Source organism: Vicugna pacos, chromosome X (genome assembly GCF_048564905.1).
Source record: "Vicugna pacos chromosome X, VicPac4, whole genome shotgun sequence".
NCBI lineage: Eukaryota > Metazoa > Chordata > Mammalia > Artiodactyla > Camelidae > Vicugna > Vicugna pacos.
This window is the reverse complement of record NC_133023.1, coordinates 4,394,208-4,417,700: the sequence shown is the minus strand read 5'-3', so window position 1 is coordinate 4,417,700 and position 23,493 is coordinate 4,394,208. Positions and strand designations below refer to the sequence as shown.

The 23,493-nt window shown below is 42.2% G+C and overlaps 1 protein-coding gene across 1 annotated transcript in view; it reads right to left on the bottom strand.

Annotated features, from left to right (window-relative positions):
• The window catches only part of STS (steroid sulfatase), a 371,683-nt gene that overhangs the window by 119,491 nt on the left and 228,699 nt on the right, over positions 1–23,493 (bottom strand). Inside the window, exon 10 of the transcript XR_012067470.1 lies at positions 5,041–5,213. The gene's annotated coding sequence lies outside the window, so the exon portion shown is untranslated. The remainder of the gene's footprint in view (positions 1–5,040; positions 5,214–23,493) is intronic.

Below are 23,493 nucleotides of genomic sequence, written 5' to 3'. Positions count from 1 at the left end.
TATTCAGTATCGTATAATAACCTTTCATGAAAAAGAATATAAAAACCAATAGGTGTGTGTGAAAAAGAATATGAAAACAACTATATGTGTGTATATGCATGACTGGGACACTGTGCTGTACACCAGAAACTGACACACTGTAACTGACTGTACTTCAATTAAAAATTAATGCACAGAAATCAAAACAAATGTTTGTTCCAGCTGCAGTGCAGGACAAGAAAGGGCAGCACCCTAACTCCTGGTAGGTACATCATGGCATCTGTCGAAATAATTAAAGTGAGCCTGCAACCCACGTTGTGAATCAACTACACGTCAATAAAAAATTTAAAAACAAGCAAACAAAAAAGAATAATAAAAGTGAATGAAAGAATGTCTGCCTGTATGAAGGGCGACTGTGAAAACTGAGAAAAGATAAATAAAGGCAGTTCAATGAATTCCCTTCCAGAATCCTCTGGGCAAAGAAGGAAGGGGTGTCTGCATTGGTTACATTTTTCAGCAAAAATTTAAAATTCTTCCACACACTTTCAGGGTCCTGTGTGGTACAAATCCCCACTTCCATCCCCGCAATCCTATTCTCCTGACAAAGGGTGCTTAATACTGAGAAGGGGGTCTTGGATGCAGCCCCCAGGCTTACCACAGCTCCAGCAAATACCTTTTACATCATGAAAATCCATCTTCCCATTTGTAAAACACGCACAGTAAGCTTCACCTGCAGGGACTGGGGCATAAGGATTAACGACAGTTTTCTATCAAGTCCTTTAACACAGGTTTGCCGACCAAAAGTAGCTCCATCATTGAAGCCACCTGAATAAATTCCTCCTCAACTGGGTCAAGTGACGTTAGCAATCCTGACAATATGTTATCTCTTCTTTGCGTGAATAACTGAACGGTTTGGTTACAGTGCACTTTTCTGCGAAGTCTTTGTGTTTTTTTTCCTTATCCGAATGTAAAGGGACAACATTTTGAACTTCTCCTGAGAATGTGCACAAACCACTTTCTAATACAGGAAACATTAAGTTTTCCTCATTTAATACACTGTGCTGTTCGTTGCACTGACAGGTCACATGTTTATTAACAGAAAAATGCGGGGGGGCTGTTTCATTTTTCTTCCACACAACTGTAGTTTCTGGAAAGTTTAACACTCTTCAGCACTCTCAGTATTTGCTTCCATGGAGAGATGTATTCAGACACGAAATACCAATTAAATGTTGAGTAATAAATTCCAGGTCATCCAGCAACTGGATTTGTAACAGTGTGCTTTCAGCAATCTCCTTTCAACATTAAGGTTCAAAAAAATATTACTTCATGTAACATTCCAAAAGTTCAATTCTACCCTTGACTACAAACTGGCCCGTGTACTAGAATAACACAGAATGACTGATTCCAAAAACTGACAAAGCATGATTTTTAACTAATTATCTATGGAGTTGCTTAAAACAGGGACAGCAGATCCTAAATGGGTCCCTGGAGCCTAGCACCTTGCTGTGCAAACGTGTTTCTATTAGTCAAATTTTCCTCAATTCAGAGTTTAAGGGGGAGGAAAAAAAAAATCACTTGGAATTTTGCATGCGCTGATTTTACAAATAAGCACTCAAGCGCAGGAAACTGTTTTGCCTGAGGCTTTAAGGAGGAATAGGGGCTTTTCAATGAGAATCCAACTTATAGGAGAATCTATGAGCTTTTCGGAGGTAAGAGAGGCACCGCCATTAATTCCAGCAGACATGAGTCAACCAGGTTTGGAACCTTCTTCCACCTTGAGCTTTCATGGGTTCATTGCTCCCCTCCCAACAGCATAAAACATTTCATTTCTGTTCAGGGGGGTCTCACCACCATGTCTGCTCACCGCCCAGCTGAACTCAGAATCAGGTAGGACCCTAACTCGTTAGTATCTGACCCAAATTACGCTCTCATTTCAGTGCAAGATAGATTCGTTCTCTTCTTTGCTAGACGAGGTATACTGAGCTAATTCAAGGAACTCATAATTTGGGTGAACTGCCTTTTCTGCCAGCACTCTTCACTGGCAAAGGCTACTTTCAGATGTGGAAAAACCACTGGTGAACAACTCTTCAAGGGCTGAGATCCCGCATCAAACTGATTTAAAATCTACATCAAGAATGGAATAGTCAGTAAAGTGCTTCTCTTACTGAAACAGCCCCACTTGTAATGAACCACCATCACTGCAACGGAGTCTAAGGTTTGCTATTCTTGGTGGAATGCTCTCACAAGTGGCCGTATCGTATAAAATAAGATGTAGTCTTAAAGCCTTTTTATAAAGATTAACTTGCTCCGGGCATTACACAACCTCATCAATGCAACAGGAAAATGACTTTTTATTGAAAAATCTTGCTCTTTGGTCTGTTTGAACGTTTCCTAGCAAAACTAGGAAGTCCAACGGTGAGAAATAGCCGAATACGACGAAGCGCGTTTTTCGTTAAGCGTGAGGAAGGGTAAGAACTTGCAAAGGGAGCGATGTTTCCTGTATCCTCATTACTGGAAACAGAATCTGCCTGAATGCAACACTGAGGCTTCCTGATAAAGATGAGGTCAATCTTCTGCTGCTAAATAATCATCAGTCATAGCCTGTGTACACAGTTGGGCTGGTAAAACAGAAAAGCAAAAAGCAAAAAAAAAAAAAAAAAAGTGAGATGGGGTAAAAAGAAGCAAATGAGAAAAAGATTATTGGAAATACTTGGAAGTATCACCTCAAGGTCAACAGGTGGAAGGACTGATTCTAAAATACAACTCAACATAAAACAGGATGAAGGTCAAACTTGAGAAAGAAGGTCATTTTCCAACGTGATCGACCTATTTTTGTTTCGACACCAACAAATACAAATATTTTTTGACTAAATGGAAAATGTAAAAATCACGACAGAGTCCATGCAAGTCTGGGATATAAAGTAAGTTCTGATCATCTAGTTAAGGACGAACAGTCTGCAAGGGAGATTTCAGAAGCGATATATATTATCCATGTGGCCGGTCTGGAATTCAGATACTAACTCACGGATGGAATTTCTGGTTCAGCCCAGGGACAGCAGCCACACATTTGCCTACCTTCCCCGTGGAAGGCTACTGAAATAAGTCACGTTGTAGAAGATAAATGCCAATTTCACGGTAGGATCAAAAAGATGGAAGGGTATCGCCAACTTCCCGGAACATTTTTAAACAGAAAGGAGACTACACAGGTAGATAAATGACAACTGAACCTTAGCAAGTGATGTGTGTAGGACCCAGAGAGATCATGCAGCTGGATTCACGGGGACCTATGTGTGGAGGTCTACCACACAGCCCCCCACACCTCGAGGTGGCCATGGAGTGCCTGCCAGCTTCTGTCCCCAGCCAAAGCCCCAGACCCGCTTTCTAAATTGTGACAGATTTTCACAGAGGAGCCCTTCATTCAGCTGTGGATGCAAGAACAGAAGAAGAAGAAAACCAAGGTGACTGGAGATCACTCTGTGGACACAGAAAGTGAACTGAAAGGAAGACTTACCAAGGAGCACAAGGCACGGGGTCCTCCCCTCCCAGAACGAAGTCGATGTTACTTTTGTTTTTGCTGGGATCCTAAGAGTGCCTGTGTGACCCCCCCTGCCCTTTTAGAAAAATCTGTCTGCTGACAGAACCTGGCATCTCCACATTTATGAAAGAAGTCCATTAGAAACACAGCTATACAAAAATAAAATTTCTTCTGTATAGCACAAGCAACTATGTTCAGTACCTTGTAATAACTTTTAATAAAAAAGAATATGTATGTATACGCATGACTGGGACATTGTGTTGCACACCAGAAATTGACACATTGTAACTGACTGTACTTAAAAAAAAAAAGAAAAAACGAAACAGAGCCACACAGTGGGAAAGCAGTCACTGTAGCCCTACCACGAACTCAGTCTCTTATTCAGTAATATACACAGTTAAACAAAAAAGACCAGCTGGTAGAAAAACAAATGAATGAGCAGAATAAAAATACGCCTAAGTCATGATCAAGACAGCAAGGAACAATGTGAAAATATACAAAACAGGAGTAACAGAAGAAATAAAGGAAGTCCTCTAGGAGCCTGATTCGTACCTTCAGGGGGATTCCAAAGGGTGTTCGTAGAAAAGTGACATGTTATTTTAAAAAATGGAACATGAATGATAGTTACTAGATAGTTCATAGAAAGTCGCATTACAGAATGAACGTGCCCAAAGAACAAATTTATGATCCGCAGGATAAAACTGAGTAAATATTCCAGAACATACAGCAAAAATTACAAAGAAATAGAAAGTAAACTGAAGGGGCGCAGAGGCGAGATCAAGGAAGGAGCGTTAAGAAGCTCATAGGATTTCCCGAGGAGGGAATTGAGAAACTAGGGGGAGCGACGATAAATTAAATCAGAGAACAAGTCCACCATTTGGAAAGCGATGATCGTGACTTGGGGTTGAATGGGAACAAAGCAGCTTAAAAAACAAAACAAAACAAAACAAAAAACAGCCACACCAACACATTCTGACGAGTGAGTGACCAGAATGAGAAGGATGAAAAGTCCAAAGTCCAAAAGCTTAGAGAAAGAGAAGGAGATATTGTTTCTTAAAAACACATCTCATCACATCCTTGGGGACGTGAACACAGACTACGACTTCAAAGTTTTGAAGGGAAATGTGTCTGCACCACGGTTTTATATCCAAACTATTAAACACTATCAGAACTTTCCCCCAGCAATCAAGGTTCTCATCATGTTTACTGCACATATACTTCTCCTCATAAAAGCATATCCTTTGGGATGTGTTCCAGCAAAACAATTTCAGTGCAGGGAGAGATAAAACATTCAAAGAACAGTGCAACGGATATCCAACAACGCAGGGCAGAAGGATGACTGACAGCCAGACACACCGTGGATGGAAATCCTATATAAACACCAAGTCGAGTGAGTGCAGCCAGGCACACACACACACACACACACGGACAGACACACAAAGAGTTGCTACTCTCCAAGACCACTTCCACAAAGTCACACAACAGGCAGAGCTGATCCATTGTGACAGAAGTCAGCAAGGTGTTACCTTTGGTGGTCGCGTTGGGGGGCAGATACCATGGTTCAGAGTGGCTGTCAATGGAGCTTCCAGGAAGACAGTCACGTTCTACCTTCTTATCTTGGTGGTCATGAGCCAAGTCTGTTCATTTGGTGAAAATTCATCAAGCTGGACACATATGGTGCACTTTTCTGTGTGTTCTCCTACAAAAAAAAAAAAAAACCCAAAACAAAAAACAAATTAACAACAACAAAAAAAACCTTTACCCAGATAAAAGGAAAGCAAATGACTGCCTCTGAGGCTCCAGACAGCCTCCACACAGTTGTCAGAGTTCACAGTGCACGTTCTGCAGTGAGGAAATGAACTATTCCAGCGTGAGGGAAATGGCGAACCCAGGATGGGGTTTCTTCATCACAGGCCTACAGGTTTAATGCCACTTCAAGATGGCAAAGGCTAGTAAGAAACACGCCAGCATATATCCAGAGGAAACTCCAATTCGATAAGACACCTGCACCCCAATGTTCATAGCAGCACAATTTACAATAGCCAACACGTGGAAACAGCCTAAATGTCCATCAATAGATGACTAAAGATGTGGTATATATAGACAAGTGGGATATTACTCAGCCATAAAAAGAATAAAATAATGCCATTTGCAGCAACATGGATGTATCTGGAGAGCATCATTCTAAGTGGAGTAAGCCAGAAGGAGAAAGAAAAGTACCGTATGATATCACTCATATGCGGAATCTAAAAAAGGAAAAAAACGAAGACACTAATGAACTAATCCACAAAACAGAAACAGACTCACAGACATAGTAAAAATAATCCTGTGATTCCCAGGGGGGAAAGGGGGTGGGAAGTGATGAATTGGGAGTTCGAGATTTGCAAATATACTATACTACTGTGTATAAAAATAGATTAAAAACAAATTTTTCTGTCAGGCACAGGGAACTATATTCAATATCTTGCAGTGACCTACTATGAAAATGAATATGTATGTATATGTATGACTGAAACATTATATTGTACACCACAAACTGACACATTCTGAGTGTATTTCAATAAAAAAAAAAAAGAAAGAAGCATGCCAATGGTTTGGGTAACAGTATAAGATGGCAAAATCATGTGGCTAGCACCCTGGTCTATTACGGCCATGAAAAATTTCCTTGAAATCACAAACAAGCACGTTCAAGGGCAACAAAGGAATGAACTTTTGGGACTACAGGTACCAAATTCTGTTTTAAGACCGCTCACCAGCGTGGCAGGAGACGCTGAATCAAGAATGCTAAACATGAGAAGGGGGCTCGGGGTGAGCCCACTAGACCATGCCAGGAGAAGCAGGTGGCTCAACTTCTTCCTCCGCCTTCACCTATGCTAGGACAGCTGGCTTCCGTGAACTCCAGATCCCCACGAGCCACTGGAAACCCTTCAGAACTTGGAGTGAGTATCTGGGCGAGCAGATCCTTCTCAAGAGCAATCATCATGGCTAGTGTACGCCTCAAGGTCTCCTGTAATCAACAGTGCGTTGACCGATGAGTTCCTATTACGTGAACAGACCTTCTCCTGGTCACCCTACAATTCCTGTCTCTCAGCCCTCACGGAAGCACAATGAGACAGAGCGTGTTGGAGGTATGTCTTGATGTGGGCAAACTGTGGCTGTTGGAGGTGGAATTAGTTGGAACAGGTGCTCGACAGAGGACGGCTTTCTGCCTGCAGAGCCCAGGGCTCTGAACTGCAATGACGCACTGGCTCTGGGTGTGGGGACAGGAAGGGGCATGTGGCATGCTCTTCCAGCAGAACAACGGCCCTGCCTCTAATCTAAACGGCTCCGGTGGGACCGGCAGGTGTACGTCCCCACGTACTTCCCGTCACTGTCCACAAGCCCTGTTAGGACTCTCAGCTACCGGTGTCCACCTGTCTCCCATCCAAAAGGACGCTCCTGAGAGCTGGCCGTGGCTAATCACAATGGCTCATTCCTGTGACACGTTCACCTGTCCCACAGGGGGTCCAGCACCTCGGCAGGTCTAGTACGCGTCCTTCGGAGAAGTTCTGTGTATAGAAGCAGAGTGATGTAAAGTACCAGACTGTGTGCACCCCAAATATTCTTATCTGGCATTTGGATTTTTTTGAGCTCGTTATTTTGAGAAACAGCAGACAGGGGAGAAGCCCTGAGGACAGAAGAAGTTACCCTTTTGAAAGGGAAGCTTACAGTTTATAAAGGAAATCTCCTTTTGTCAGGCTGTCTCCCTCTCTGTGCCAGGAGGAGGACATCCCTACATCACAAAGAAATCTTATCAGGGAAAAAGGCACCAAGTCAAATCTGCGTAATGAACCTTGTCTTTGTTTACTGTAGTTTCCACAGTAACCCTGCCATACCTGCCCCACCACACACACAGACACACACACACACACACACACACACACACACACACACACACATACACACACATTTCTCCTTCTTTACCTTTAGTTGAAGACAGTATTTAAGCTGGTGGCTTAGTGTTTATCAGTGAATTACTCATTTTTGCTGGTTATCTCCCACGTACACGGGAGGTAGTCATGTTAATGAACTATTTGCTGTTTTTCATGACAACGGGACTCAGCTGAGAATACACTCAGAAGGGTAGAGGGAAAATGATATTTCCTTTTCTGATTAAGCTGGCTTGACAGAGGCATCTGTCCCTGGCCACCCGCAAAGGCTCCTCCGATCTAAACATAATAAATTACAATGTGGTGTGCTTTGATAGCTACATCTGAGGTAGTTGCGAGCAGACGCTGTTCATCCCATTTTCAAACAAAGAGGCTGCATTTCTCTTTTATACGCACTATCTTTTAAGGTATTCACTAATCCCAGGGAGCTAGAGAAATCTGCAGCTACGAAAACTGCAGAGGGAAAAAGACAGCTGAGGGGAGCATGAAGATTCAAGACAGACTCTCAAGCAGGACCAGGCTCCCAAGAAAAGAGATGAGAGCTTGAAAGCAAAGGTGTTGTGCGAGCATCGTTACCCACCGCAGGGCAGGGCAGATACACAAAAAGTTTAGCCCTTTGTGATGAAAATCGGTACCTCCGTGAATAAGACCACTACCCCGGACACACATGGTGACGTCAGCGCTGGGGAGGGGGGGAAGGGTTTGTAATGCTGGACAATCCCTACCGCCTAGGCAGCTGTGTTCTCACAGCAGGGGCTCCACCAACACGTGTTCGAGGCAACATTGAAGAAGGCACATCGGATTCTCAGCGAATGCTGTATTTCCCATCAGGCAACTCCTAAGTTCTCCTACAGACAAACCCCCATAGCTTGAGTCGAAGGGATCTAGAACATGCCACCCCGAAACATGCCTGTTTGCTGTGCAAGTTCTTCTGAGCTAAAGGCAATCAGGAACAGCAGACTCACGGAAAGCTCTCCGCCTTCCCTACCGGCCTGCTCATCGAACATACAAGTTTCCTCTCCGTAAAGGAAACTTACACTTACACAGCAGTTTCCCATTGGCAGAGATGTCTCCAAGCCAGAAAGAGAGCTCCTCCCAGAGGCAATTCTGACCACCCAAGAGACCCTTATCTGCATAAGTAGGACCCTTACTGCCACACATTTCCCTCCCTCTCCTCCCCTCCATGAGGATGATGCCTTTGATGAAGCCTTTTAAGACCAAGAGGTGGCAGGACCAGCTTGCGAAGACACAGTCACCCTGGCAAATACATCGCATTTGCCACATGTTTTCCAGAGAGGATGGCTTTAGATCGGGGAACCAAAGAGTAAAAAAGAAACCGTAGCATGAGGATGATACTAATAATGAAGAGGAAGGGGAGGTGGATGGGGAAAGGAAAGGGGAGGAGGGAGTGGGGGGAGGAGGGAGTGAGGACAGGGTCAAAAAAGGAAAGGGGAGGAGGGAGTGGGGGGAGGAGGGAGTGAGGACAGGGTCAAAAAACTATATATATTTTTAGTATCTTTATTTTCTTGCTGCTTTCATTTATTTATTTACCTATTTTTAACTGAAGTATTTTAAACATTTAACGTTCTATAAATGTAGGGTCTGTAACATGTTAATTTGATACATTTGTATATTATCTGACTGCCATTGTAGCAATAACTGGCACCTCCATTATGTTCCGTAAATTAATCCCTTCTTTCCAGTGGTTAGAATAATCAAGTTGCAATTTCTCAGCAAGTTTGGTGCTTCTCATACAGTTTTGTCTATATTCACGACACGGTGCATTCGATCTCTAGGGCTTGCTTACTGCTGGTGGCAAGTTTGTTATCTTGTGTTTGTTTCAGTTTTTTTATTTTTATTTTTATTGAAGTACAGTCAGTTTACCGTGCGTGATTATTTCTGGTATACCGCACGAGAAACCGAACTTCTGATGGAGCAAGTTTTGACTTCCTTGGCTCAGAGGAACCAAAAAACAAAACAGAGGACAACAGCCAGCTCAGAACGATGTAAACATGGAAGGAAAAAGAAATAGTTCTGTGTATTAGGGGAAAACAAGGCATCATGTCCCATGAAGGGAAAACTTAGAGACTGCTCTGGCTGTCTCCAGAGCGGGCCCACATTCTAGTCTGGACGAGAAGGTGAATTTAACGTTCATACTCAGATGCATGAAGGTGTGTAATTCTTGCATCAAGGTTATTCACTTACATGTTGACTTTCAACGTAAGTGAAATGAGTAGAACTCTGTCCGGTCAGTGCATTTTACTAGGAACTAGTGTTTCTGCACAAGTGGGAAAGCCAGGCTGGACGTCCACCTCTTTTGCAGCTAACTTGGGAGGTAATTACTGCTGGGAATGAGGATTCTTTTTTTTTTTTTTTCCCTTGGTTTAGGGCCAGTCTGGCCTGGGTTTATTTGTCTGAGTATATGATGAGTTCATTTCTGGTACACAGCATAGTGATTCAGTTATACATATATATATTCTTTTTCATTATAGGTTATTACAAGATATTGAATATAGTTTCCTCTGCTCTACAGGAGGACCCTGTTGTTTATCTGTTTTCTGTACAGTAGTGTGTACCTGCAAATCCCGAAATCCCAAATAAAATACTTCGGAATAAACCCAATGAAGGAGGCTACGGGATGGGGGGTCGGGGGGCGTGGTATGGCGTGGACGAATATTTTTAAAGGCAGTAATAGCAGATACTGACTTTACGTCCTTTTATTATGAAAGTTAAAGTGGAGAGACAAATGGGCTGTGTACGGGATGACAGAGCCAGAGCTTGTTTTCTCTTTCCTGGGACCAGGAGGGCCCTGCAAGGGTGTAACTTCCCACCCACAAGACCAAGGAGCCACGCTGCGACCAGCAACGACACACAGCGTCCGCTGGAGGCCGGCACCCAGTGCAAGAGGGCGCGCCCCACACTGAGCCTCCACAAACACTGCGACCCTCCCTCGGGTACCCCGTGCCCCTTCCCCAGAGCACCGGTCACTGCCGGCCCAACACACCTCCCCAAGGGATGCCAGGACCCCAGGCAACAGCTGCCCCACTGCCTGACTGTCCCAGGCTGCCCGGTGCGACCCTGGGCTGTCTACCTGGGAGTTCCACAAATGAATGATCAGAACAGAATAATCAGAAAATGACTGCCAGCATGCAGTTCAGAGAGAAGGAAGCTGGCAATTTTCAGACTTTCTTCTAGGTACATATGCATTCTGTGTGGAAAATGTAAAAAGACGTGGCACGTAGACATACGAGGTCTAACACTAAGCTCATCTTCAGGGAAGATCTCAGTAACTCTCCTCTTTGCTGTCAACTCAGAATTCAAACCTAGAGTTATGAAACAAACAAAAATCAATGTCCTCAACGTCCATTTCTTGGAAAGTTACACAGGTACGTAGAAGTGGCTTTAAGGATGACCCTTTTAGACCCTGGATTACTTCCAAGGCACTGCTGTTGTTCACAGTGTACGTAACTAAATCATACATCCACCAATGCACCTGCACGCATGCGAAGTATACCATACAGAAAACACCACATTACATCAAAAAGCAATATAATGTTCTATACATGCATCATTATACAATAATAATATATTTAGCACTATAGTAACTTGTAACCTTCAAAACCTCTATATTTTAAAAATATATTAATATATCATCATACATTGTAACATACGAATATCACATCATACATACCCTACATTTCAGTTTATATTTTAATACACATGTATTTCAATGTGAAGCTCAACTCTTAATACCTTGGCCAAGAGGTTCTTAACTTTGACAATTTTCCTATGTAACTGAATTATCCTCCATTTTTCTCCATACACAGAACCAATATCTTTTTCTCAGCACTTTAGCTAATGGGAGTCACAGAAATGAAAGGAAAAAAATTCTAAGAAAAATGCCTTCTTATTTTATTTTTAGTAGTTCTACAGTATAGAAAACTTTAAATCCTCTCTGAAGCTTAAGAAAGATCTTGCAGTGGGCTTCCCTGACTTCACGTCCCTACGATGTCTTCTTTTTTGGGTTCTGAACAAGCAGAGTTGATACTTTGCACCAAAAAAAAAAGGCAGTGTATTCACCCTCCTTGTTCTAAGGACATTCAATGACTCTGTAGATAAATTTAAAAAATTCATATATCCTTGAGGAAGCTCTTCCCATGACAGAATGAAGGAGATATATTTTAAGTGGGGAGAGAAGGAACTGCAAGCCACCAATGTCATAAAATTATGTTAAATTATGTAAATATCTGTTAAAATTCAGGCACAGTGAATGAACAGTCTGGATTAATGCACAACACATTCTGAAGGTCTCTTTGGCAGGTAGGGGAGAAAACATCTCTTTCCTTCTACCCTCCTAGGTTCACAGCACATCTCTGAAGCCCTTCACTGGTGGGATTTATGGCTGATCCTTTGTAAACTGAGAAATGCCTAGAGAATAAGTTTCCATGGAAAGGCAGGGCCAAGACGTGGCTGTCAGACGGTTTTCTCACACTCACAAATTCACTCCAGCTGAAGCCTGCATCCTAAGCATGCGTGTCGATAAGAAAAGACGTGGGAGTGGCTGTATGTCCATCACTCCCCCACCCCCAATTCAGACCTGGTTTAGCCTTTTCCAAGGAGGAAAATCAGAAAATTAGCAGGTTTTGAATAGGAAATTCCCCCTGGAGCATCTTTCTTGTACTTTTTTCATTAACATTCAACTTTACCTGAAATCATCCTATTTGCTTGTTTGCCTGCCAATCAACTCAGCTCATCTCCCCTGCAAAAGGAATTTGTTTTTGTTTCCATGACCTAGTCTGACCCTCCACCCAACAAGTGACCTCAGCATTTGATTCCCATTTTTTTCTGATTAGCAACTCACCTCTAGATTCTGATGCTTGCTGCTTTTATGTTTTCTAACATAACTAACATTTGCACTATTTACAATAGCCAAGACATGGGAGCAACCTAAACGCCCATCAACAGATGACTGGATAAAGAAGTTATGGTATATTTGTATAATGGAATACTACACAGCCATAAAAAAGAATGAAATAATGCCATTTGCAGCAACATGGATGGACCTTGAGATTATCATACTAAGTGAAGTAAGTCAGACACAGACAAAAACCATATGATATCACTTACATGTGGAATCTAAAAAAAACAAACAAACAAAAAACAGGATACAAATGAACTTATCTACAAACCAGAAATAGACTCTCAGATATAGAAAACAAACTATGGTTACCAAAGGGGAAGGAGAGGGAGGGATAAATTAGGAGTTTGGGATTAGCAGATAAACACTACTAAATATAAAATAGGTGAAAAATAAGGACCTACTGTATAGCACAGGGAATTATATTCAATATCTTGTAATAACCCATGATGGAAAAAACCCTGAAAAAGAATATATATATATATACACACACACATATATATATATACATACATAAAGGTGAATAATTTGCTGTATACCTGAAACTAACACAATGTAAATCAACTATATTTCAATAGAATTTTTTTTAAATAACTACCGCCATCCACGTGCCAAGCATTATTGTAACTGCTTTACAGCTATTAATTTCTTTTATCCTTCAAATACCCACCACGATGCAGTGCCACCAGTTCCCATTTGAAGACACTTAAGAGCAAGAATGCAAACACTCGCCCCAAGTCATGCATGCATCTAGGCGAGGGCAACATGAGAGCTGAAATCTGTGATCTGGAGAACTGGGAATCCCAAGAAGTTTCTGTGCCTTCACCCCTGAGCCTGTGAATATGGCAACAGGGACTCTGAAGAAATAATTAAGATTACTAATGAGTCGACCCTAACTAAAATAGGGAGCTGATCAAGGTAGTATCCAGGTAGGTTCAATGCAGTCACGCAAGTCCTTACAAGCAGAGATAGAAGAGGAAGTCAGAGACATTCGAAGTACAGGAAGGATTTGGTATGGCACTGCTAGCTTTGACGATGACGGAGCTTGAGCCGAGGAGTGTAGGTACCCTGCACAAGACACTGACCCCTGACAGGAAGCCCATAAGGTACCAGGGACCTCAGCCCTGCTCTCCCATGGACATGAATTCTACCAATAAAACCTGCATGAGATGAGCAGCAGAAGCTCGCCCAGGGCCCACAGGGAAGCCCGCCTAACACCTTGACTTCAGATGTGTGAGACCAGCCGAGCCCAGCGGGACTTCTGACCTTCAGAGCTATGGGATAATCAGCTGAGGCTGCTGGATTTGTGGTCATCTGTTATATGACGGTGGCAGCAGAAACCAGACACAAAACGTAAGCAAATCAAAGCAGAAGTTTGGGGTGCTTCTATGACCCACACCTGGACACTGAGACAGACAACTTGAGGGCTCCTCGTACTCAGCTCTCACCTCTTCATCTTTGCCAAAACATCCAGTACCCCCTGTATTCATCTCCTCATCCCCAAGCATGTCCCTTCTCCCACATTCTCCATTGCCTAAGCCCAACCCCTTTGGTTAAATGTTTGCAGACAGGGGGGAAAAAACATGGAAATTTCTAACTTCACTTGCTATCTTGCTTCCTTCCATCAAGGTTAAGATTAAAACCTCACACTCCATCATCTTGCCTCCTTAGCCTCTCTGTCCTTGATATTTCCCAAAATTGATAGATTCTGCCATGAATTTTTATGCTGGTCTTCCAAGTGAATCATAACCCAGCAATCTCCTTGTCTGGGCATCTCTCGCTTTATTCCTTCTGCCTTCATTTCTTCTACACTTCTGTGAATGCAACAGAAGTATCTGAGATAAATATATATGAGCCGGAGAGATATGGATTAAACGTATGCGTCTTATTTCTATAGCAGATTGTCAGCTGACTTAGAATAAAATTCAAGCTCCTTACCATGACCTCCACAGACCCTCATAAACTAGTACCCATGACCTCACGGATGATGACCCACTCCATCATGCTTGCCACGTTCACCTTCATCCACTGCTAACCAAACTACAGCAGCATCCAATACCCGTCTGTTGAATCGCCTTGCTTACCTAGGAGGGGCGACACTGGGATTGTCACCCCTCCCAGGGGCTCTGTCGGTCTTAAGAGATTCTTTCATTTTCATAACTTGGTCAAGGAGGATATGGCTACTCTTTGGGCCACCAATTCTATGAACCCCGGTCACCTGGCATATAATATTTGAGAACCAGGAGAGTTTTTGTAAGGCTTTTGGGTTATCTCAGCTTACTAACAGAATCTTAAAGATACACACCACTACCTATAAAACAGATAAACCACAGGGTCCTACTGTACAGCATAGGGACCTATATTCAATATCCTGTAATAAACCATAGTGGAAAAGCATATGAAAAATAATATATATGTACAACTGAATCACTTGGCTGTGCACCGGAAATTAACACACACTGTAAATCAAATATTTTATACTTCAATTAAAAAAAGAGTGAAATTAATGGATTTAATAAACAAAAAAAAAGGATCTTAACAAAGGAAGTTTTGGGGGAAAAAAAAAGACAGGATACCTGCGGAAGCAGTGAACCCATAAAATACACAGTAGGCGCTAGTCTCACACTGAAACTTTAATAGCAAATACACAGCCACATCTCTAGGAACTGATCAGTCCCTCGCAACCAGGGTTGCGTGTCTCCACACGGGTGCTCCTGGGACTTGGTCCAGAGACCTTGGTCACGTGAGTTTTCTGTTTGGGGGCTAAGGTGAGATGGTATACAGGTGGCGATGCAAATTACTGTCGAAAGACAAAGTGTCCAAGTGCCCTGGCGTTACAGTTTAGTATCTCATGAAACCTGAACAAGAACTGTTTCCACCTCTAAAACATGCTCCTTTTGTTGCAGGTTGTTCATAAAATTCAGTACTTGGGCACTATGTATCCGAGCACCCATGAGTCTCACAGCCAATCTCATCACATCGGGTAACATCCCTAACGTTCACTGGTAATCTGCAAATAGTGAGAGCAAGGTAAGGTGTGAACAAACTACAAAAGCCTGTTAACTAGCCTCCACCTACCTGGTTCCCCAGGGGCTAATGTTTGCTCTCTCCGTTAAACTCTGGATGCAGGAACAAAATCGAGTTTCCGACCTCCTGGTCCAAGACCCTTGCGGGACAGGATAACTATCGACATATGACCAATCCCAAGACCCACTCTGAGGACCCAGACTGCCGAATTTTGGTTTATCTTCAGATGGCCCTACAGGCAGACTTGCTACAACACCTACGTCACTAGCTCAGCGAGGAATCAACTGAGCATCTCAATTAAGTGTTGAGCAACACAGCAAATGACACTGGGGGCCAGTCTACGAGTAACTGGCTAACGGATTTCCAGATGAAAGGAAACCTAAGTGTAACGTGTGATAACGCACGACAGCCGTGACTGAGAAACATACATAACGTTAGGGAAGTTGACAAAACTTGAATACAGAATGTGGACAAGATCATAGTGTTGTCTCGCAGTCAAGTTTCTTGATTTTGACCACTGTATCCTAGTTACGCAGGAAGATGTCTCTGTTCTTCGAAAAAAATACACACTGAAATATTTAGGGGTCAAAGATCATGTAACTTACTCTCAAATGATCAGGGAAGAAAAGTGGAGGAAAGAGAGAGAGGGGAAAATAAAAACTGAGCCAACTGTACACAGCTGGTGAATGTATATAAAATGTGCAAAGGAGCAGAGTGTGGGCTTAGCATGCACGAGGTCCTGGGTTCAATAAACGGAGGTAAAGGGGGTAATTTGGTTTATTTTATTTATAGTAATGTGTGTCTCTTAATCCCCAACACCTAATTTTCACTTTCACTTTAAAAAAATATATATATATATTTGCAGTGGACACGTGCTCACATAAAAAGAGACCAAAAGGATGTAATATAGTATTGATTTTGTGAAATCTAAATATCTGAATTCTGGCTTCCCAGTTTTGACCATTTCTTCCAGTTTCTGTACTCAAGTGGTCCAGTGAATAGAGATTTGCAGACCATCTGTGTTGCACAAGCACTGATACTCACTTGAAACAAAAATATTCCGAGGTTAGAAAAAAAACAACGCCGCCAAAGTTTTTCTTTTAACTTAAGCTCTCTGCACAGGGACTCACCAGCCACATGTCATGTTTAGGAGATTATCTCTGACTTATCCTTTCTCTTTCTTCCTCCTCGGCCCCTTTTTCATCACCAACACCACGGTGCTGTGGATTTAAGAATTATTTTAAGTCAAATCCACTGTCTTTTTTTGCTTTTGCGAGTCTGTCTTGTGAAAGTTTAGTCATGATGCAGCACGTACCTCAGTGTTGTATTTGTTGTGTCCTGACTTCCCAGCACATAACTGAAACGCGGCTGTGAGATTTTCCTCTGCTAGGGCGCCTTTCAATCTTCCATGCCCTAGGGATCCAGATTGAATGTGAAGATGCCTCTGTAGGAACAGGGCAATCAAGTTCTCTCCCGGGTTGGATAGAAAATGTTCTTATACTGCTGCCTCAGTTCAAGAATTGCAAAGGAATAAATACACAATAAATGGTTTTGTAGTGCCAAGAGGGTGAGACAGCCAGTAGAAATGGGAAATAATTTTCATCATACCAAACTTGACACTGAAGAATTCCTATAGTTTAAAGAATGTGGCTTTGGAGATATAACAGGTCCTAAATATGTTTCTCCTAAAATTTACCTCATTCTACTTCACAATATCTTACAAAGAAGATTCAGTTTGAGGCTTCCTTGGAGGAAAAATATAATGTCATAAATTAAAAGGACTGCTAACATTTTGTAAATTGAGTCTAAACATTCATGCTTTTATCTTGCATTTTTATTATATAGGATTCCATCAACATTAATGCAGTACATCAGACCACTGGAAAAAATCAGACCTTCCAAGGAAGGGATAAATTTGGGAGTTTGAGATTTACAAATGTTAGCTACTGTATATAAAAATAGATTTGAAAAAAACAATTTCTTCTGTATAGCACAGGGAACTATGTTCAGTATCTTGTAATAACCTTTAATGAAAAAACTATGAAGATGAATATATGTATGTATGTGCATGACTGGGACATTGTGCTGTACACCAGAAATGAACACATTGCAAATGATAGTACTTCAATTAAAAAAAAAATCAGACCTTCCAAATGCATAATGCTTAATCAAGAGCTTACTAGGTTATTCAATATCTTGTAATAACCTTTAATGAAAAAGAATATCAAGTGATACTTCCCTTGGCAAAAAGGGAAAAAAAAAAAAGCTTTAAGTTGAAGTGAGTCTAAGAGCACAATTCCTCAGCGTAAGAGAGAACACATATAGATGATCACCTTTTGTCTTAAAACTCCGTCCCTCACACAATGAAATGGGCCCTTGCCCTGCCAATAAATTAGACCAGGGTGAACACTGCGACTAAAATTGGGCCAATTCGATTCCTCTTTCTGAGGACAGGAGTCTGATCTGAAAGTACCCCATCCATGTAAGTTGGTGCAGACACTATGAAAACAGTATGGAGGTTCCTTAAAAAAAAAATAGTTACCTTATGAGCCAGCAATCCCACTCCTGGGCATATATCCGGAGAAAACTCTAATTGTAAAAGACACATGTACTCCAATGTTCACAGCAGAACTATTTACAATAGCCAAGACATGGAAACAATCTAGGTGTCCACTGACAGATGACTGGATAAAGAAGATGTCTTGCAGTGTGTGTGTATGTGTGTGTGTGTGTGTGTGTATATATATATATATATATATATATATAAAACATACAGTGGAATTATATACCAATATATGGTGGAATACTACTCAGCCATTAAAAAGGATGAAATTTTTGCCATTTGCAGCAAGATGGATGGACCTAAAGATCATCATACTAAGTGAAATAAGTCAGAGGAAGACAAAGATCATATGATATCACTCACACATGGATCTAAAAAAAATGACATGAATGAACTTATTTACAAAACAGAAACAGACTCACAGACGTAGAAAGCAAACTTAGGTTTACCAAGGGGGAGGAGTAGGGAAGGGATAAACTAGGAGTTTGGGATTAGCAGATATACACTACTAGATACAAAATAAACAACAAGGTCCTACTGTATAGCACAGGGAACTACATTCAATATCTTGCAATAACCTATAATGAAATTATAACTGAGCAGGACCCTGGGGGGCCTTCCAGAGACAGACTCCTTCCTCATATCCTCTGCTGTAACTCCTGAGTTTATTATCTCCTGAGTTTATATCTCCTGAGTTTTCCAGATGCTAAAAATTACCACCAAAGGGAAGGAATTAAGTACTTGAATAATGGAGAACACGTGGCCCCGAGACCTTCTGGTGCCTAGAGGCTGACGGTTTTGACCACCCTCTTCCCTCCATGTCAACCATCAACCAATCAGAAAATTGTGCGCGAACTGATCACATATCCTGAGACACCCCCCACCCGCAGCCCCTCACCTGGCCTTTAAATATGCTTTGCTGAAACCCACAGGGGAGTTCAGGGCTTCCTTGAGCCTCAGCCACGCCTTTCTCCTTGCTCAGCCCTGCAATAAACACATCTGTGCTCCAAACTCTGACGTTTCAGTTTGTTTGGCCTCACAGTGCATCATCACACACTGGCACAAACTTGCTTTCGACAATAAAAAGAATATTCAGTATCTTGTAATAACCTTTAATGAAAAAGAATATGAAACTGAAGGCATGTACGTATAGGCATGCCCGGGACATTGTGCTGTGCACCAGAAACTGTCACATTGTAATTGATTGTACTTCAATACAAATGAATGAATGAATGAATGAATATGAAAAAGAATATGCGTATGACTGAATCACTATACTGTACATCGGAAACTAACACAACATTGCAAATCAACTATATGTCAGTAAAAAAAAAAGTAAGCTTCAAAAATTTTAAAAATGAAAGCATCCCGTGGAATCTGAAATGGTTTCTTGACACAGGTGACATTAACCTGGCAGCTAAATGGAGCAAGACAAACTGCAGCAAAGTAAGAATGTAGCCCTGGGAAAAGGTAAAGTTTTCAAGAAAAGGTAAAATTGTGACTCTCTTGCAGATGCAAAATGAATACATGTTAGATTTCATTTTATTCCTTCGACATGAGAGATACAGGCAGATGTTACCATCTGTGGAAAGGGAAAATCAACAATGCATATGAACTAAAAACAACTGAATTTCAAACGAAGCAAACCTTTCTTTCACTGGGAGGAGGGAAGTCTACAGAGTCCACATATCCATCAGTGAGCTGCAATTTAAAAACAGACACAAAACACCTAAAGGACAATAAACAGGGGTGCTAGACATCAGCCTATGCTGAGGGCTACAGGAAATGCAGGGATTTTTATGGAAGTACATCTGGTATCCTTCTACATTTTAACACACCACCACCCTCCTCCTGGAGGGAGCACAATGTGCCCCCATCCGCCAAAAAAAAAAAGTGTCTCTTTGGCATGAGGATTAATTTAGGCTGATTATTTTTAAGAAACAGGAGATTCAGGAAGTCTTTCCTTTTTACGTCCCCTTAGCCGCCTAAAGAATTTACACAGAGGGCTTGTTCCTCAAATGGAGCATCCGCAGAGATGTCTGCAAAGAATACGGACCGGGTGTGGTGCGGGAAACGCAGCAGGGTCTGGGGATCAGAGTCCACCGTGTGTCCCACTCTCTGCACTGGCCCTGCAACGTGTGTTTACAAACATTTGCTTCCTATCTGCATATCAACGGCCTTCCTCTCCTTTGAAGTCTCAAACCGCTACCGCCAACATGCTCTTTTGTCTTTATAGCTGAAGATGAGGGTCCCGTCAGTTTGGTGAGTGACTCAAGTTTTCCTGAATCTCACCCACATACACAGGTGACTAGTTTTGTGTGCTTTCCTCCTGTTCATCTGCCTCATTGTCCATTTAACTCTTAGACCAGCCCAAAGGCCTTAGAAGGGCAGACGAAATATGTCTTCCTCCCTGACAGCCCTGAATCCTACACGTTTCAATCTGACCTCTTATGTGGGATCCACACTGAATGCTACTGATTCATGCAGCCTTATTTAATCCCCTCAGCCAGGAAGGCATTCTGACCCCTTCCACAGCCCCACAGACGTGTATCTGAAATTCTCTGCCGTACTTATCACGGAATAATTTGAATCACATGACTCGTGAAGTCTACTTTTGTATCCTTTCGGTCTACACCAAGTCTCTAGCAACGGGTTCACATAATGGACACTGTAACCGAGCAGGACCGTATTGTCATCGGTGACCATACGGTATTTGTAACTTCTTAACTGTGTAATAGTTTAAATGGCTTTTCTCATGCTTTTGCTGACCGGGATTGGGCTGGAGAGGAGGGGAAATTCGGGAGACCTGCACATCCCCCCACCTCACTTGGCCCCCAACACCTCATAGACAAGTCAGATGTTTTGTGCATCTTGTTCACCACTCGCCAACTGTGCATGTCTGCAGTAAGTTTTAGCCCCTTGTGATTTCTTCGCATTCTGTTGTCCCAGCCTGTGCAACCACCGAAGCAAGAGGTCTCAGGAAGGTCTCAGCCTGCTTAAAATGCCAGCAGCACTTATCAACCTGACTTTAAACTGCACCCGTTTTTCTGTAGAGCCCTTTTCCACAGACCCCTTTCCTAAGCACCTTTGTTCTAGGCACAGGAATATCAGAAGAGTTCCAAAGCCAGAGGTGGACATCACACCCAGAAGGAAGGGGACCACTGCATCCACAAAACCAAGGACAACTTTGCAACAAGTTGTTCCCCTGTATGGCATCTCTTTGGAAACCAGCCTTGCCCTTTGGCAAGGAGAAAGCAAAAATTCTTACAGAGCAAAGGCATTGAATTGCAAATGAAGGAAACTCCTTTTTGGAGAGGAGGTGGTCGGTTAAAACGAGGCATTTTGCAAATCAATCAGTTACCTTCAGTTTACAAAGAGGTGGAAAATAGCTCAAAGACAATGAACAGCGGCCTGGAGGGGAGCTGGGCAGCTATAATGCAGTTTTTCATTAAAGCGCACTTTTTTTTTTTCCCCTACAAGACCACGCAGGGAGAGGGAGGAAAACCTAATGTCTGTTTTCTAGTATTTTTGGCGTGCACTCCATCTTTTCATTCCTCCAGAGGCCCTGCTCCACATCCCCTTCCCAGTTTCTGAACGATTCTGTGGCATACTTGTAATAAATTGCTCATTTTGTTGAGCCTGTGTAAGAGGAATTCTATTGTTTGCAAACAGAAGTGTCTTTGATAACATTCATGCCCTCGGTGGGAGGAGGGGAAGCTAAAATTTGCTGCTGAAACTCTGAACCCTTCATTTGTTTCCTTTTTCAAGACTGTTTTGGTCAAAGCAAGACCTAGGGTCCCCTGGATAGAGACAGCCACATACGTCCACACACTTCTCGAATACCCTGATGCTGGCATGTGGTCCAGAAAAAACACATAATAAAATAAATAGTGGAAAGAAGGCAGTCATCTTGGATGACTGTCCTTGGAACAAGTGGTTGGGATTGTATCATCCTCATCATGACAAGGGACTCTCATCTTGAAAAGCAGAGGGTCTGGTAACACACAGCCAGCATTTCTACTCAGCAACCATGGATGTACGTGCAGGGAGCATCTGCCCCGCCCGACCTGGCATTCCCACCCTGCCAGTTCCATCCTGGAGGGCTGTCTACCTGCCTCCCAAAGGCATCAGTGTCCAACCCAGCCTCTACCCCCAGCCCCAGGGTCTGGCCTGCAGGTAGACCCTCACTCCCTTCCAGCTTACCTCCTAGGAGCCCAGCCTGGCCCAGAATGTCTGCTACTCCTTTTCCAGCTAAAATCGATATTCTTCTGTCTTTATTTCACCTGGAATGACTCTGGGCCCTACGTGGGAACTTTGTCACAGTCACTAGGATCCCTGAGAGATGACCTTGTCTTGTGGATGTATGGGACCCAACAAACTCCCATGAGATTATAGTACACAAACTGTCATTCAGACTCAATCTGTCCATCAAAGTCACCGCCGTTGTATGGAAAAAAAAAATTAAATCCATTTTCTCCAAACCATGGAAAGAGATTTCTACCCAAGCTCCAGATAAAATGCCATTTCTCACCCTACTGCCTGGAGAACACTTCCTTTTTACCACGGATTTCAAATTTTAAACATCTGTTAATTTCATTTTGCTTCACAGTGCTCTTGGTTTCTCATTTCTTACTAATAATTCATTTGCTTTCAAAGAATGATTTAGCTACCTTTATTCTTTTCTCATACACACGCTAGATGAAAATTAACGAGACTAAAGCAGATGAAATGGGTTTTTGTTAAGAGAATTGTAAGTGCTTAAGTGACCCTGATTTTTATATCTTCTCCATAACACGGAGCTCAATAGAGAATGTTGAACAAAAGGTTTCCACGTCTGAGCAGTGTTAACACTGCTGTTCGGTTTCCTAGACTCAGAGCCAGGAGTTTCCCAACAAATAAATAACTGCACGTCCTTCGAAACTTTTACTTTTCCTTAGTTATGAGCCCTTTTTTGCAAGTAAAATTTAACAAAAAACTTAGTTTCAGTATGATCCAGAGAGACTCACCAGGAATCACTGTAATATTAAGGAAAAGAAAAAAGTCCATATATGGCAAAGAGGGAAAATCTTAGAAAACTTTTTCTTACAAGAACAAGAAGTTTATACTGTGTAGCACAGGGAACCATATTCGATATCTCATAGTAACCGACGGTGAAGAATACGAGAACGAATGTACGTGTGTTCCTATGTGACTGAAGCACTGTGCTGTACACCAGAAATTGACACACATCGTAAACTGACTGCACTTCAATAAAAATACATTAAAAAATTGTTTTCCTTATAAGAGTTGAGTTCTAAAAAACAGTTTCCTAGGGGAGGGTATAGCTCAGGGGCAGAGCACATGCTTAGCATGCACAAGGTCCTGGGTTCAATCCCCAGTACCTCCACTTAAGAAAAATTTTATTAAAAATACATAAATAAACTTAATTACCTACCCCCCCAAAAAAACAAACAAACATCTTCCTCATGAATCTGAATCCAAAAAATGTCTGTTTCCACAACTAGACTGACAAAGATGAAAAAGGCTGGCACCACCGAGTATC